Source organism: Dendrobates tinctorius, unplaced genomic scaffold (assembly GCF_039654945.1).
Source record: "Dendrobates tinctorius isolate UK_male_01 unplaced genomic scaffold, ASM3965494v1 ptg000083l, whole genome shotgun sequence".
Classification (NCBI taxonomy): domain Eukaryota; kingdom Metazoa; phylum Chordata; class Amphibia; order Anura; family Dendrobatidae; genus Dendrobates; species Dendrobates tinctorius.
In genome coordinates this window covers 9,563,876-9,582,500 of record NW_027361751.1, presented here as the reverse complement: position 1 = coordinate 9,582,500, position 18,625 = coordinate 9,563,876, and the positions used below count along the sequence as shown (strand labels likewise).

Sequence of the window (18,625 nt, the reverse complement as noted above, 5' to 3'; positions counted from 1 at the left end):
GGAAATATGCAATCTTTATGAAAAGGTGTGCCTAAAAAACTACATCGGGGAGGACTGCATTAAAGGGGTTGTCCATCACTAGGACAACCCCTTCTTAAACGTAATGTTCGGCTCAGATAAAATAATAAAGCCTATACTCACCTCCTGTTCGGGCGACCACTCTCCCCAGGGCTGTGATGCAGTGACGTCATGTCAGGAAGACATATTAGACTGTGAGATGATACTGCCAATAGGAGCGGGTTTTACAATGCACAAAGATCTGGCATGAACGTTCCTAAAAATGCCCTTTTCTTGATAATCATGGAGTGTAAACCGGCTGCCAAACATCGGTTATCTCAGCTCAATGTTTGCCTGTCGGGTAAAATAATTTTTTGGTTTGCCTAAAAATAAAAAAAAAAATAAAATTCATTCATTTTCGGCAGCGCATTGTTCTGTGTAAACAGAGCCTGTGCTGCCGAGTTCGATAGCATACGTGCTCAGAAAGAGCCATTACTGATCGTTCTGTTCGTGGTCTACATGTATAAACCGTGTAATGAGTAATGATAAAAGCAACTCTCATTGGCCTGAATGAGCTTAAAGGGAATCTGTCCCCCCTTTTTTGAGATATCATATAATGATATCATTCAATTGGGTGTCACATAAGGATTCTCTTAGTACTTTTGCTTCCCCCTGACCCCGCACCTTTCATGCATAAATACCTTGTTTATATCGGTTCAGATGTATGTAAACTCCCCGCGGTCCGGTCCGCTGGGCGGGGCTTATTCACCTGCTCCCCCTCCCTGTCTTGTTCTACGCATTTCTTCTCAAAAAAGGGGTGACAGATTCCCTTTAAAAAAAAGTGACACCAATAATGATAAACGGTTTACAACAAGCCTAATTTAGATGTAAAGTAATTGTCTTTTTCTTATATTTAAACCTGTATTTATTTTTTATTTTTTGATCAAAGAAAACGGTAATTAGACCTACTGGCAATTGTGTTTCCAAGAATCCATCTTGACAGCACTATGGAGGACATTCTTCTTATCCTTAGGCCGGGTTCACATAGCGTTAAACAGCCCTATCAACGCATAGCGGTGACGGGCTGTGTTAACGCTATAGCATAACGCGATATGCATTATGCTATACCGCTAGCGCTGATGATTCATCCGCGTCCGAGGCTCTGTCAGTGCTTAACGGCACATCGCGAACGTGTGCCGCTTTATGGCATATGCCGCGATGTGCTAGTTAATGGGAGGCTATGGCAGCGTTAACGGACTGCGTTACACCGTGTTAATGAGCTAATGATCAAAGTAAAAGAGAAAAAAACATGAAAAAATAAATACTAATACAAAAAAGTACTGTCTGGTATAATTGGTGCTTATATGGTTCAATGTATATGAAAACAGTTATTTTCCAATCAATGTGTGAATAATGTGTGATTAATGCTAACTTTCAAACTGAACTAGAAAGCATCTATAAAGTGTCAGGACATTGTATCCATAATATATGAGCACTAATGCTAAATTACACTATAGATACTTAAATGAACCATAAGGAGGATAAATTTATTTTCTCATGAAAAAGCTGTAATTTTTGTTATACCGAGCTCATAACAACGTAGAAAATGTATTTATATATACCACTCCTCAAATAAATGACAAAAAAAAAAAAATATATAACAGATAAGCAAATTAATAAAATGCAATAGTGCTCAAAGTGTCTTAGTGTACCTACCTACCCCCTGTAAGAAGAAGCTAACGTGAAACGTGCGTCCAGGGAGCCCTCCTGCAATAAGGTCATGTATACCCCTCTCTAATTAGAATATAATTTATCCTCCTCCTCCCTTCCGCACAATGCTGTTTCACTATTTATAGTATTTCTGAGTAGCATACTTGCACATTTATCATTATATACTATGGTTTTATCATAGCATTATCTTTTAAGCGGATACATAATATAACGGGCTAAGCGTCACTCTATCTGAAGCCTCTATAGACTACACAAGCGCGACGCGCCTGCGCAGTCTTGCTCCAGACAGAGTGACGCATCCCCCCACAGAGTGACACAGACCCCCAAGAGATCGCGATATGCATAAGCACTGAACGCATACCGCGATCTATGCAACACCTTACCGAGCCGATGTTGTCGCGGGGTATTGCGCCTTCATGTGACGTCAGAAGAGGAAGGGTTATGGCGCCGGAATCGGCAAATGCACAGTCTGTGCTTACCGCCGTCATTTTGTAGAAGACACACTGCAGTGTGTCTTAAAAAAAAATGGCGGCGGAAAGCAAGGACTGCGCAGGGGCCAAGTCCGGCACCACAACACGCCCACTGCAGACATGTATCGGCACCTGCGCAGTCCGCGCTTACAGCCGCCATGTTCTTGAAGACACACTGCAGTGTCTTCAAGAACATGGCGGCGGAAAGCGAGGACTGCACAGGCGCCCAGTCCGGCACCACAACACGCGCAGAACAGGACAGCGCTGGACACAGGGAAGAAAGGTGAGTATAAATGTTTTGGTTTTTTTTTAATCTGTGCAGTTTAATAGGGGTGAGGGGGACCATTCATATCAGGATTGGGGGGTGAGGGGACCATGCATACCAGGATTGGGGGGTGAGGGGACCATGCATACCAGGATTGGGGGGCGAGGGGACCATGCATACCAGGATTGGGGGGCGAGGGGACCATGCATACCAGGATTGGGGTGTGAGAGGACCATGCATACCAGGATAGGGGGTGAGGGGACCATGCATATTAGGATAGGGGAGTGAAGGGACCATGCATACTAGGATTGGGGGGTGAGGGGACCATGCATACCAGGATAAGGATTAGGGGGCCACGCATACCATAATAGGGATGAGAGGGCCGTGCATACCAGGATTGGGGGGTAAGGGGACCATACATACCAGGATGGGAGACCATATACAAATAAAAAAGCCCGCCACCCGGGCGTAGAACGTTCATGGCTAGTATATATATATTCTGTTTGTGTCAGGAATACACTAAGACACTTTGAGCACTATTGCATTTTATTAATTTATCTGTTAGATTTTTTTTTTTGTAATTTATTTGAGGAGTGGTAAATATAAATGCATTTTCTACATTATGAGCTCTGTATAACAAAAATTACAGCTTTTTCATGAGAAAATAAATTTATCCTCCTTATGGTTCATTTAAGTATCTATAGTGTAATTTAGCATTAGTGCTCATATATTATGGATACAATGTCCTGACACATTATAGATGCTTTCTATTTCAGTTTGAAAGTTAGGATTTATCCATTTTTCACACATTGATTGGAAAATAACTGTTTTCATATACATTGAACCATATAAGCACCAATTGTACCAGACAGTACTTTTTGTATTAGTATTTATTTTTTCATGTTTTTTTCTTTTTTACTTTGCTCATTAATTGGGTATTACTGATTACTGATCTGGTTGTTCAGGTCCATTTGTGTGTCTACCCACTATATTATTAGAATTTTTACCAATTGTTTGTCAATAATGTTAATAAAGATTGAATTTTAAATTTATTTGGCATATACTTCTTGTAACTTATAGGTTTAATAAGTTTGTGTCCTGTCTCCAGTCCCTGGTTGCCTCAAGGTAGTGGAGAACAGTCTCCCTAGTATCTTGACAATGAAAGGATTGTTCTCTAGGCCTCTTTCACACTTCAATTTTTTGTGGCAGTTAAAATGCGCCAAATAGGCGGAAATGCGGATCCGTTCCTAACTGATGTGAACGGATGCCATAGGATCAGTTTTGTGACGGATCCGCAGAATTAAGAATTTTAAAGGAACCGGTGGCCGAGAGAGAGCGAGAGAGAGAGAGATTTTTTTTTTGTCTGCCAGAAAGGATTTCAGGGTTAATTTTCTCCCTGACTTCCTTTCTCCGTGCATGCGCAATGGAAAATGCGGATCCAACAACCAAAAAAAGTTGCAAGGTCCGTCCAGGCATGCCGGCGGACGAAAAATTTTTGGCGGATCCTCACAAAAACGGATACAACGGATGGCCATCCGTCAAGATCCGCCAGTAATGCAACTCAATGGGGAAAAAACTGATACACAAAAAAAAAATGGCGGATCCGTTTTTTTCAAAACCTGGCGGATTTTGACTGATGGTCAAAAACGGAAGTGTGAAAGAGGCCTTAGGGTTTCTAGGGTGCTGGCAGAAGGAGGGGAGAACGACTTCCTGGTTCATGGTCGGGGATGATACTACTTTAGGGATGAACACCGGGTCGAGCCTCAAGACCAAATCGGTCCTCAAGCATTCATTAATATGGGTCCCTGATAGACAGGACCTGTAATTCCACTATTCTTTTGGCCGATGTAATCCCTACCAGGAAAGCCTGCTAATGGCCATATTGTTTACTGGTTCGTATGGATGTCTACAAAGTGCATTGAGCACCAGGTTTAGATCCCAAGGTGGGACAGATTTCCTCACTTAAAGTTTCAGCCTCTGTACAGCTCTGGAGAACCTAGCTATCCAGGGGTGGGTAAATAGGGAAGAGTCGGAAAATATACTAAGGGCTGAAATCTGTACCCTCAGGGTACTTGGTCTAAGGCCTTTGTTGAAATATGTCTGCAGGAAATCAAGAATCTTGGGAACATCCAGGTGAGATGCATCTACCGACGACTCCCCGCAGTAAATGCAGAAGCGCTTCCAGATCTTGTTATATATAGCAGAGGTCACATGTTTTCTGCTTGTTTGAAGGGTAGATATCACTTCGTCGGACAATCCACTTAATTTCAGGACCTGCTGCTCAGGATCCATGCTGATAGCTGAAGACTGTGGTGGAAAACTGGGCAGTGGTAGAGGTCTGTTTTCCTTGGGAGGAGGACGGGGTCTTCTACTGTCATCTTCCTCAACAGTGGGAACCAACTCCTTTTCGGCCAGAAGGGCAACACCAAAATGATTTTCGCCCTTTCTTCCTGTACTTTCCTCAGTACTCTTGTAACCAGAGGAAGAGGTGGAAACGCATAGGACAGTTTCCCTCCCCATGGTTGGGACACTGCATCGACGTCCACTGGATACTCTAGCACTCTAGGGGGTTTAGGGGAAAAAAAAAAAAATTACCTGACCTTCCCGTTTTCTCTGGTTGCGAATAGGATCCACCCGTGGAACCCCCCAGCACCGACACGGCGTGCCGAACACTTTCTCGTTCAGTTCCCACTCCGTCGGGGATATCTTCTGCCTGCTCAAGAAGTCTGCCATGTGGTTCCTTGATCCCTCTAGGTGTAATGCAGAGACATAGCACCGTCCTTTCTGCCCATTGGAAGATCTTCCTTGCCAGGTGTTGTAGGGCAGGATGTTTTGCCCCCCTTTGATGGCGTAGGAATGCCACCACTGTCATGTTGCCTGACAGGATCTTTATATGTCTGCCACTGACAATCGACTGGACCTGGTAGAGTACCTTCCATACTGCATACAGTTCCCTGAAATTCGAGGATCTGCCTCCGATCTCTGGGCTCCACTCTCCCTGGAAGTATCTTCCTTCTGAATGGCCGTGCCAGCCCAGCTGACTTTCGTCGGCGGTGATTACGGTTAAATGGGAGAGAATCCAGGGAAATCACGCCTGGATTTTCCATAGTGGGCCACCATCATAGAAATTCCCTCACCAAGAGGGATAGGGGCATCACAGTGTCCAAAGACAGTTGACGTTTGTCCCAGGGAAGTAGAATGGCACCCTGGAGTTCCCGAGAGTGGAACTAACTCCATCATACGCGCTTCTCTGATGGAGCAGCAGCTTCCTATAAATTGGTGGATTCTTTCCCTCATAGTGATTTGTTTCTCTTCTGGCAAGAATGATGTTCTCAGCTGGGAGTCTAGGTGAACACCCAGGAACCTCTTTCTGAATTCTGGAAAGAGATCCAACTATTTCCAATTTTTTTTTTTCCTCTGTAGTGTGGAGATCGAGGTCCGGCAGTGCTCCATGAGTTGCTCCATGGAGCTGGCTATGATCAGGAAGTTGTCTAGGAAGGGGACTATGATGATATCCCGTCTCCTTATATAGGAGACCACCTCTGCCACAAGCTTGGTGAACACCCTGGGTGCTGAGGCTAGGCCGAAGGGAAGACAAAGGAACTTGTAGTGACGGACTCTCCCCTGTACTCTCAGAGCGAACCTTAAGTGCTGTTTGCACCACGCTGGATTCCTGTTCTGACAAGCAGGTCCTCCAGCGTGTCACTTCACTCACCCACGCTGCAGTCGGTTCTCCCCTTTCTCATGCTCCGCATGCTTCCAGCCACGTCCTTAGAGCATGCGCGCACGCTCCCACCCTCTTAAAGTGCCAGAGCGTGCACTTGCTATTTCCTCACCGCCCAATGGCTGTGGGGCAGTATGTATATATTGCTTCCTCCCCACTGGGGAGGTGCCTGAGCAACCTTCCTGTTCTGCAGTCTAAGTTGTGTACCAGTCCTTGCTGCACTTCATTGCAGATCCTGCCTGCTGCACTCTGATACGAAGGACATACCTTGAGAAAGCGCTCCTTGGTAGCGCGAAACGCGCGTCGGGGATTCTCCCACTCTCTGGGGCACCTGGGCACCATTAGGTAAGCTTTCCCCTGCCTTATTTTTTGCCACTATGGCGTGATTTTGCTTCCTATGGGAACGTTTTACCGCTACTCCTCATCCTATATTGAGTTTGCCTTGGGGGTTTGCTGCCCTCTCAGGCCTATTATGGTCATGATTTTACTGATTATGGGCAGCAGTGTTATACTTATAATTCATCTGGGCTCTCTATTGAGTATGGTGTAGCTTTCTGGTGCAGCAGGTAATGTGTCATCCCCCTTTGCTTTCCCTCCAGGCTCTTGGTGTCAGTTGCTTATGTGCAATTTTGCTATGAATATTTATTGTATACAATTGTCATAATAAAGTTTGATATTTTTCTAAAAATTACTTTGGATTCAGTCACTCTGTGTTTCTCGTCTATGGAGTGGAACGATTTATCATTATGGCGGTTAATTGCTACAGGTCACCGCCATTGATGTGTTATAAAGGATTGGGCGCTTTTGTGTTATTACTTTTTGTTTTAAGTCTAGGGTACACATCACCGCATTCCTGTCTATAAGGGTGATTGTAGGTCTGATTGACAGTATCTTGAATTTCTTGTATGTTATCCAGCAGTTCAGGGGCTTTAGGTTTATAATTGTCCTGCTCTCTGAGGGTTTTTTACCGAGATGAGACTGGAGTAAAGGCCCTTGCATTTTTTCTTGCTCGGGCACCGGGACTACTGCTCCAATCTTTAAGAGATCCAGGAAATCTGTCCACATGGGGGAAACAGCTGACTGAAGGCAGGAGTTTGTTATTATGAACTTCGCGGGGGGGTTGGGTAAACTTTTTTATAACTGCAAGAGACTATCCCCAAAACACACTGATTTTCTGAAATCTCTTGCCAGCCTCCCAGGAACTGCCCTAGCAGTCCTCCCCACTCTCACGGCGTCACATCAAACCTGAGCAGAAAATTGAGTCCTTACCCCTACCTCCCTTGGGGTAAGCTCCATCTGCCCGTCTTGCCCTTTCCCTTATAGCCTGACCTCTGGCTAGGTTGGGGCCTACGAAAGGACTATTTCTTTGGTTTCTCCTCAGGGAACCCTTTCTTTTTGTCTGAAGCCTTTTCTAGGATATCATCTAGTACAGGCCCAAACACTGTATTGCCTGAGAAGGGAATGGAACACAGTTTGTTTTTGAACTGTGTGTCCCCTGACCATGTTTTTAGCCAGATAGCTCTCCGGGCGGCATTGAATAAGGACCCATTCCTGGTGCGAATCTAACAGATTCTGCCGATGCGTCAGCCATGAATCCGGTCGCAAGCTTCAGGAGGGGAAGGGATTTCAGGATGGCGTCCTTGGTGGGTCTTAGACCTCAAGTGTTCTTCCAGGTCGTTGACCCAAAGATGCATAGATGGAGCCACCGAGGTTGCCGCGATGTTAGCCCTAATTATGTCTGCTGATGTTTCCCAAGTTATATTTAGGAGGCCATCCACCTTCCAGTCCATGGGTTCCTTTAGGATGGAAGAGTCCTTGAATGGAATTGAGGTATTCTTCGCCACCTTGGTTACTGGAGCATCGATCTTGGGGATATCTTCCCAGGCTTTGATGTATTCTGACTCAAAGGGTAGGTGAAGTTTGTAGTCTCTGGGTTTAACCAGTCTCTTTTCCGCAACCTCCCATTCCTCAATGATCACTGAATGAATGTGGCTGTTGACCAGGAAGACTATTCCTCTGGGACCGTAACCCTGCAAACATCTCATCCTGTACGGAGAGGGGTTTTGGAGTTTCCTTCACCTGCATAGTATTTCTTACTGCACGGAGTAGTTCATCTGAATCCTCGAAGGAAAAAAGGTATCTTTTTCCTCCATGTGGCGGGTCAGTAAATACCTCCACTTCTTTCTGACGGGACTCATCCGACATTATATCTTCATCAGAGGACAATTCTATCTCCCTTGGTCTTTTACGGGAACCACTTTGGGATTCCAGCTGTGAAGTATGCGCCTGGACTAGCCCTGAAATCGAGGCCTGGACCTCTTCACTGATTATGAACCTCATGTCCGACAGTAAAGAAAACTGCTCTTCTCTAATAACTTTTGAGATGCAGGGTTCGCATAGGTGCTTCTGCCAGGTGTCCGATAGTTTGATGTTACAGATAGCACATTTTCTACCTTTCCCTGATTTCTTGCTATTCCTTTTAAGAGTTGCTGAGGCAGGTGTTCTCCCCCCAACCTAGCTTACTCACGTGTCCCTGGCTCTGTTCCAAGCCAGTCTCCATGTCTAAGCATACAGTAGGGCAGCCTACATACCTTTAGGACCCTATTTATACCATACTATATTCAGGAGATTCCACCACTTGCATGACTTCATCGGATCTTCCTTCCTGCGTGCCACCGTGGAATGCACGCCAGCCGTGACCCAGAAGTGCTCTGCCCGGCTCGCAGAGATTTCGTAGACGGAAGCGTGCCTGTAGGGATTCAGCGTGTTTGAGCCGAGAGCCTCCCTGCAGGAGGAGACAGCTTGCAACCCGGGAGCAGCGCTCACCGAGGTAAGCTGAGGGACCCCCCATCGGAGGGTGTCGGTCGCAGACTACTTGACAGCAGGAAGGGAGAGGCTGGGCCCCCCGATCCAAAATGGGTCTGCCCGGTACAGCCAGGGATAGGAGCTCTCTCTCGTCGTTCCTATCTTCACTGGGACCGGAAAAACACTGAGGGGGTGGAGATGGGGGGTGGTCCTTTTATCCTCTGGTAGTTTCTTGTCCCAGTAAGGATAAGAAGGACGTCCTCCATGGTGCTGTCAGGATTGATGACCTGCAAAAACAAGCTTATAAAAATGCTCGACCCAGTATAAAGCTATTGCAGAGCCATTTGGATATATTGGTATAAAGCGTATTTCCTGTGATTAGATCAATAATTCAGGATGCGAGTGTGAGGATATGCAATACAATGGCTCAATGTACAAAGTCCGATGTGTGCTATTGTCCCAGGCATAATGGTTTCCATCACAACTACTTCTACCCTTTCTGATCTCAGCAATCTCCGAAATCTTGCCATTTTTACAGTGACCAATGAGGCCATTTTAGAATCACACTTCCTGTTTTTTTTTTTGGAAGAGTTTTCAGCAGGCTCATTGTTAGCTGAGACAGGGTTAGAATGACGGCTGATAACACAGGATCCACCAATCACAATGGGTTAGATCACAGCTCTCCCTCCCTTCACGACTTTTGGACATGCTCATTAGTTAGGGCTTTGGTTTGTTAATTTCTCCTATCCTAATGTACACATAGATTTCCTTAAATAGGAAGTATGAATGTGAAACATTCTTCATTTTTATTTTTAATACAGAATGCAAATTTTATGCTAATTGACAAATGTTTTAAACACAAAAACTTGATTTAAAACGACAAGTCATTTTCTGAGGACACCTTCCCTTTTAATAATGGTAAAGCCTAGGTAACATACAATCACTTGCTGAAACTGGAATACCCCTTTATAATCATGCCCACAACTGACTAATGGCTTGTTTTACACGGATCCACGATATGACGGCTATAGGTGTCCTTAGAAGTAGCACCACATGCCTCCGATCCCATACATCAGGGCGTCTGACACACGTCATTCCGAGTAAACTGCTCAATTAGCAAAAGGCTCTTTTTTTTATTCTAGGGGCGAGACAGTCCGGAGCCAACCAAGATAACGTGTAAAGAAGAGTAAATGTCCCAGCTCTTTATATACTTGCAGGTCATCTTATTTTAGCCTTTTCTATGATAATCAAGTTTTTTACAAATCATCCTAATCCAGTTTCCAATTAGTGAGAATGTAAAAAAGAATAACTCAGATACATGTCCAGCAGGCGACAGCGGTGAGGCCGAGAAGGGTTCTACTAAGTGCGAGGAACAGGTCTTTATTAAGCAAGTTTTCTGATTAAAAAAAAAAAACAACTAAAAAAACACAAATTAAAAAAAAAAAAAAAGGAAAATTATAATCAAAGGGTTTTTTGGGCTTTCTGGTTTCAGAAAACCCCTGTCTGTAAGAGGTTTATTTAAAAAAAAAACAAAAAAAAAACTGAAGTTAATTACTACCGCCGGGGTCTTTTCTGAAGCACCTACAACACTGCAGCCAATCAGTATGGTCAGTGGGTCTGAGCTACTAGTGCTGTCCACTCTGGCTCCTGAGCTTAGTGACTGGCTGCAGCGCTTTGGTGTGATGTCAGCACTGCAGACAATAACATACTGGAGTAATGGTGGAGACTCAGTGCTGGACCCAGGAAGGGTGACAACAGGTTCTTTTTGGGTTTTTTTTTTTAAAGGAAAACTGTCAGCTGATATATGCTATAGAAACCATGAGCGGCGAGTATCACCCACTGTCTGTACGATCTCAGCCGTGTATGTTTGTCTCTAAAATGCTGCAACGTTTCACAGAAGACCATACTTTAAATAGCAGCCAGGAAAGGACCAATTTTCCTATCTCTACAAATGCAGCAGCGGCGGCGGCGACTAGAACCGATTATTGGAGCACTCTGCTAGCACGCGAGCATGCTCAGATAACATCTTATCAGCTCACTCATCACTAGACCCAACACAAACCAAATGTTGTGACTCCTTATCACTTCTTCATATAAAAGACAACAGATACAGAGATAACAGGGAGAGGCCATGGGGAGGCCGGCCCGCCGCCTCTTACCATCAGGCTCATTACAAGAACACATTATTCCTCAGCCGTCCATTAACCCCCACAGAACTCATTTCACACCATTGTGACTTTCTTATTCATGCATTACCAGATAAAATCTCCAGCGCTCCATTCCAGGAGATGACGGTGGCAGATTTCAGCTTCTCGCGACATGTAAGGTCGCTCATCTAGAACAGGTGAGATTTTCCTTGACAGCACACAAAACCCTGAAGACATCTTTTAATTTCCTGCAATATTATTAGGTACAATGCAGAACCGGCGCTGTGATCTTAAAGCCCCGTACACATTACTGAAAGAAGCAGCGTGAACATACCCCAGGCCACGCGCACACGTCGAGTAATTGGTGAATTTCTTTACCTCAGGATTTAGGAGCCAAAACCAGGAGAGGAACAATCAGAGGAAAGTATAATAGAGACAAGTCACCACTTCTGTATATATCACCCACTCGTTTTGACTTACAAATACTGAGGTAAAATACCGACCAAATACTGATAGTGTGACCGTGGCCTAAGGAAGAATATGTTATAATGTGATGCCATGTGGAAGCTCCATATTGTGGCACATGGCAGCCAAATAAACGGGAATGGCCTATACAAAAATGCCAGAAAGTGTCATTTAACACATAGCAATAATATTAGTAAATGCATACAAGGCATAAATAATGCAGCATCTAGACCCCTTGAAAGGGAATCTTTCACCAGGTTTTTTTCGGCAGCATGATGTAGGGGCAGAGACCGCCATTTCAAAGATGTGTCACTTACTGAGCTGCTTGCTGCAGTTTTCATACAATCACTTTGACCTGCTTCAGTTCAAGCAGTTCTCTAAATGCTGAGCTCTGTATAACCCCACCCACACCACTGATTGGCAGCTTTCTGTGTAGACTGTGCATAGGCAGAAAGCTGCCAATCAGTGTCGTGGTTGGACTACATGTCAGCAGGTTTATTAGTCCTCCAGTGATAATCTCCTGCTGATAAAACAGTGATTTTATCAAAACTACAGCAAACAGCCCAGTAAGTGACACATCACTACAATCATGATCTCTTTCCCCTACATGATGCTGCTCTCAGATTAGATACCTAACACCTGGAGACAGAGTGAGAGCATACTAATAACATGAATAGTAATGGAAGCAGGGCTTTCATAAGTATTGCTGCCAAAATTTGTGGATTCCTCCATCATGTCTACATTTTTTTGGTATACTCCGGTGCCTTTCTGCTTTTTTCTAACGCAATCACAGAATGGTAGAGTTAAAAGGGACCTCCAGGGTCATCGTGTCTGCTCAATGCAGGATTCACTAAACCATCGCAGACAGATGTCTGTCCAGCCTGACTGAAGACTTCCATTGAAGGAGAACTCACCACCTCTCAGCCTGTTCCACTCATTGATCACCCTCATGGTCAAAAAGTTTTTTTTCTAATTTCTACTATCCGTCCACAGCTCATAAATACAACTTACAATCTGCATTCATTGTGCAATTTGTTTGTATTCTCAGATAATAGCATTTCCCTGCTAGATTTGTAATATTACCGTACATCATGTTTCCACTTTTATTATTTATTTTATGATCATTAATAAGAGCGAGGCAAGTACGCCAAACAAGACTGCGCAACTTACCGCCGCCCCACTGATCTCCAGTATGGGAATACTACATACATTATCCTTTAATCTGATCCCCAGCTCCATGATGACAGCACCGAGGGTAATAACGCTGTAATGAGAAGGATCTTCGCTTGGCCATGACAGACTAATATAAAGCTTTCATGAATAAGGCCATGTGCGCTATGGGACAGTACTGCATGGTGGGTACCAGAGGGTTAGAATTTAAAGGGATATTTAGGCCAAAAGCCTTCGTCAGGCAGCGATTCGACTGTCGCTGCCAAACTACACAATATGTTTTTTGGTTTGTTTTGGGGGTGGGGGGTTATCCCAGAACAGCCCGTAAATAGGGAGGCAGAGAATGACAAGAGCGTTGCTTAAAAGTAGAATATAAAAAAAAAAAAAAATATAAAAATAAAGTCGTCCGGTAAGGCTATGTCCACTTCTGCCCACGATGGACACCAACGTAGCTCAGTGAAAGCTGCAGAGACCAAGGAATCCCCGATTCAGTACTTGAACCATTAGGATGCGTTCACACAGCGCCGCTAGGCAGCCAAAATCCGCAGCATTATTGAGCTGAAACGATTGGCCACGAAGGGAAACCACTCTTTACTCGCGAAAACCCAATGATTGTTTATGAAGCAGTTAGAAGACCGCAGTAGACTAGAGTTCTGAGGACCGCTGAGAAGAAGATCTCAAAATACCTGATCCGACACTGTACTTCTCTGGTGAGTTCCTGCAAGTATAAAAAAAAAAATTATGACTGTTTGGTCGAATACAAGAGGTCACGGACCACAATCTGTGTACGGACCACAAGGCACAGACTGGCCACTGGTCTCCTGACCGGAACAGACAGCCTCATAGGAACAGGACTGTTCTCTGCACGAGTTTTCGATAGGATCCGTGCACCCAATTCTGTATGTTTGTACTTCTACTACATAGCATTAGAAAAGATTGCACCATCTCTAGCCGCAGCAGATTTGGCCCCCATCAGGTCGCAGAGTGTGAACGCAGGCTCGCTGTAAGGACAGGAAGGGCCGATGGTGGAAATAAATATGTGACAACTGCCGATCAGGTCTCGTTTTACTAAGCGACGGCCAGAAAACCGAGGCTTGAAAGACTCCATCATGAATAGTTACACTGGAAACTGCTGTTTTTACAAGTGTTTCCCTTTACCGTGACAGTGGATCCGGGCTCAGAATAGCGGATCAGCACTGGAATGTGGCAGGGATCTACAGAAACAGTCTACAAGTGGTCCAGAGACATGGAAAGGAAAACGCAGAGAAGGATATGCCCTGAAAAAAAACAGATGGGAACCAGAGGAGCATTACAAAAATAGGGTTCCCATGTCAGGACACGAAAACAAAGCCATAAAATATGAGGCTGAAGAAAAGCCAATGAGAGCAGGACATCTACACAAACCTTCCGTGTAAGTGCTGCCCTACGCATTTTAGTAAACAGACATATCCTATGTTTCACTGCCAGGAAAGCAATTGTGCTCCTACAGGAGTGGTGCCGAACTCCGACCTTGGAGGCTGTAGAGAAACACCAGATGAAACACTAAAATACAAATCAAGACAAGGTTTAGGCACCAAGTATGAAAACAACCAATGGGATCTCTCAGGCTAGAAACACATGTAGTTGTCTAACATCTCTGGCTATAGAGACGGACACGCCAAAGAAGGGATCTGGTCCGGACGCAGCATCACGTACAAAGCGTATTATGGCTGATGAAGGGCTTCCTGGGCTTATGCTAAACACGATGATCTTACACTGCTTGTGTGTCTGAGCACCCAACATATATCGAGCATAAAGGAACATTAGAGGGGTTTTTCTATCTCCAAGATCCTATCCCAATATGTAGTAGGTGCAATAATAATAATATTAGTAAATACTTCCAATTAGAAATGTAGTATAGTTCTTCTGATTCGCTACATCACTTACTCCATGTGCAGGGCAATGCAGTTACTTAGGTATTCATGGTTATGATCAATAACAACTATCACTTTGAGTGGTCATAACCATGGATACCTGAGCTACTGCAATGCCATGCACATGGGGTAAGCGACATAGCTTATCAGAAGAACTATACAACATTTCTAATTGGAGGCATTTGCTAATATTATTACACCTACTACATATCGGGATAGAATCTCGGAGATGGGAATGCCTCTTTAAGCGAGAACAGGGTAAATATATATTACAGTGCTGTCTCATAGTTAGCAATGTTGGTAAGTATGTAGTCACTAGGCACACACCAAATGAACAACTGTAATCAAGGCTCATCTGTTAATCAACGAATTCAGGTTTTTCATTCAACCCCACTGTCATAGGTGTATAACAATCGGCCCCTCGCCATGCCAGTTGCCTTTATAACATATTTGAAAGAATGGGTCATCTTAAAGATCTCACGGATAGCATTACGGCCCTGTAATAGGAGCCACCAGTGTAACAAGTCAGTTCACGAGATTCCTTCCCTCCCAAATTTTTCACCATCTCCTGTGAGTGGTATTACTGAAAAGTGGAAGGGACCACCACAACACAGACACAATGAGGAGACTACATAAAGTGTGTACATAGAGTGCTAAAGAGCAAAGAGAACAAAAATCACCAACGCTCTGAGTCCAAACCTCCTCTGGTGCTAGCATCAGCACCAAAACCTGGAATTGAATGCAAGCCTTAGATCACCAAGCACAACGCCAGGCATAGGATGGAGGCCCTACCAGTGGCCTCTGGGTGGACGGATCACACTGATTCTCTATCTGACATCTGATGGACGAGTTAGGATATGGCGAATTCCAGCATAAAGTTTACTGCCTCATTGCATTGTGCCAGCTGTAAATTCTGCTGGAAGAGGAATAATGCTCTGGGGATGTCTTTCAGGAGTCGGCCTAGCTAGCCCTAGGACCTTGAGTTCCAGTGAAACGAAATCTCAGTGATTCAGCATACAAGACATTTTGGACAAATTGTAGCCTCCAACTCTGTGGGAACGGTTTTGGGAACGCCCTTTTCTGTTCCAGCATGACTGTTCCCCAAGCAAGGTCCATAAAGACAAGGTTTGGGGAAGAACTTGTCCTTCTGCCCAAAGCCATGATTTCCACCCCATTGAACACCTGTGGGATGAACTAGAACATAAATTCTGTGCCTGGCCTCACAAATTCTCTTGTGGATGAATGGCCAAAAATTTCCACACACACCTCAAAACTCTTGTAGAAAACCATCTCAGAATATCAGAAGCTGTTCTAACTGCAATGGGGACATATCAATGACTATGGCTGTAGAATGGAAGGTCATAAAACAGTGGTGGTGCGGTCAGATATTGGTGATAAATGGTTTTGGAGGATGGCACGTTTCATGTCCCGTATTGTTAAGTCGAGGATCAATCTCAACAAGAATGTGGCCAAAATTTGTGCTTAGAAACAGGGGAGTGAAAAGTAGGTCATGAAGATTTAGTAATGCGAAAAATGTTCAAGGCAAAAATCTCACGCAAGTCCTGGGAGAGTCACTGCCGACACAGCAGGCGGGTATAGATGTTATTTTACTGGGGGGAAACTTAATGATTGAGAAGTGGAAACTCCTTTAAGCATGACCTGAGACATTCTGTCCCTTGATTTGGGAAATGGGTGACGTCTGCTGATGAACACTACTTACATTAAAGGGGTCGTTTAATGAAAACAATGCATCACAGAATGCCACTGCCAGAGGCGTATCTAGGGGGGGCTGCCGGGGCATGTGCCCCGGGCACAGCCAGCAGGGGGGAGCAGTCGGGCCGCCTAATGCGGCGGTCCGCAGTGTCTCCCCTGGCGGCGGCATCCTGCCGCCCCCCGGCCTGGGAGTCGGCCGTTCTCTGTGTCAGCTGTCAAGCTGACAGCCGGCGCAGAGAAGCTGCCGTGCATTGGCTCCCAGGGATCAATTGTACTGGCGTCTATACAGACACCAGTACAATTGAAGCTCTGACCGCCGGGTCAGAGCAACGCCAGCAGCGTGATCATGTTATGTGATCACGCTGCTGACGTCACTGGCCTGCGCCCAGAAGGGGGAACACTGGTGGTAAGTGTGCTCCACTGTGGAGCTGAAGAAACTACCGAAGATAGGAGGGGGGGAACATAATGTGTGGGGATGGAGGGATTATTTTATGTGTGGGGGGATTTGGAGTTGGGATGTGGGGATTACTTTATGTGTGGGGGGGATTTGGAGTGGGGATTGCTTTATGTGTGGGGGGGATTATTTTATGTGTGGGGGGGATTTGGAGTTGGGATGTGGGGATTATTTTATGTGTGGGGGGATTTGGAGTGGGGATGGGGAGGATTACTTTATGTGTGGAGAGATTTGGAGTGGGGATGGGGAGGATTACTTTATGTGTGGGGGGGATTTGGAGTGGGGATTGCTTTATGTGTGGGGGAGATTATTTTATGTGTGGGGGGGATTTGGAGTTGGGATTACTTTATGTGTGGGAGGATTTGGCATTGGGATGGGGGGATTACTTTATGTGTGGGGGGATTTGGAGTGGGGATGGGGGGATTATTTTATGTGTGGGGGGATTTGGAGTGGGGATAGGGGGTTAGTTATTTAATGTGTGTGGGGAGATTTGGCATGGGGATGGGGGGATTACTTTATGTGTATGGGGGATTTGGAGTTGGGATGTGGGGATTACTTTATGTGTGGGAGGATTTGGAGTGGGGATGGAGATTTGGAGTGGAGATAGGGGGGATTATTTTATGTGTGGGGGGATTTGGAGTGGGGATTATTTTATGTGTGGGGGATTTGGAGTGGGGACGGGGGGATTACTTTATGTGTGGGGGGATTTGGAGTGGGGATGGGGGGTTATTTAATGTGTGTGGGGAGATTTGGCTTGGGGAGGGGGGGGGTTTTAATGCGGGGAGATTTGAGGACACAAAATGAAGAGTATGTATGAGGGCATGTATGAGGAAACAGTATGGGGATGGGTACGGAAACAGTATGGGGGATGGGTGCGGAAACAGTATGGGGAGCGAACGGGTAAATGTATGTGGACACAGTATGAGTAACGATGGGAAAAATGTAGGTGGACACAGTATGGGGAGTGAGGGTGATGGGATGTGTGCAGACACAGTATGGGGAGTCAGGGGTATGTGTGAGCAAACAATATAGAGAGAGAAGGGGTAAATATATGAGGAGACAGTATGGTGAAGAGGTGGGATGTTAGAGGACACAGTATGATGAGGGAGGGGAATAGTGTGAGGCGACAGTATACTGCAGATATTTTTAATTAGGAGCATTAAAATGACACTGCTCTCTTTAACCCTTTTATGTCATGTGACGTACTATCCCGTCCATGTGCCCTGGGACTTAATTCCCAGGGACGGGATAGTATGTCACGGCGATCAGCGGCGCCCACGTGGTAAGCGCCGCTGATCGTGGCCGGGTGTCAGCTGATCACAGCTGACACCCGCACAATGTGTCAGGGGCGGTCACGGACCGCCCCCGACACGTTAACCCCTTGCACACCGCGATCAAACACGATCGCGGTGTACCGGGGGTTAAAGGGAAGCATCGGCAGGGAGAGGGCTCCCTCCGTGCTTCCCTGAGCCCCCCACAGCAGCGCAATGTGCAGCGCTGCTGCGGGGGGCTCCATCCCTGCAGGTCCCCGAATCCAAGATGGCGACGGAGACCTTCGGGGGCCTGCAGGGAGCTGGCTTCCTCAGTGCCTGCAAAGTGCAGGCATGAGGAAAGCCTGTGCAGTGCCTGTGACAGATTGCTGATCTGTCACAGTGATCTGTGATGTGACAGATCAGCGATCTGTCACATGACAGGTATGTCCCCCCTGGGACAATGTAATAAAGATTTAAAAAAAAAAAAAAAAAGTGTAAAAATAATTTTTTAAAAAAAA

General features: G+C 45.4%; 1 protein-coding gene across 6 annotated transcripts in view; it reads right to left on the bottom strand.

Annotated features, from left to right (window-relative positions):
• The window catches only part of POLK (DNA polymerase kappa), a 125,382-nt gene that overhangs the window by 91,602 nt on the left and 15,155 nt on the right, over nt 1–18,625 (bottom strand). Inside the window, exon 2 of one of the 6 annotated variants that reach the window (XM_073584099.1) lies at nt 699–826. The exons of the other annotated variants lie outside the window; for them this stretch is intronic. The gene's annotated coding sequence lies outside the window, so the exon portion shown is untranslated. The remainder of the gene's footprint in view (nt 1–698; nt 827–18,625) is intronic. 6 annotated transcript variants of the gene reach the window in all.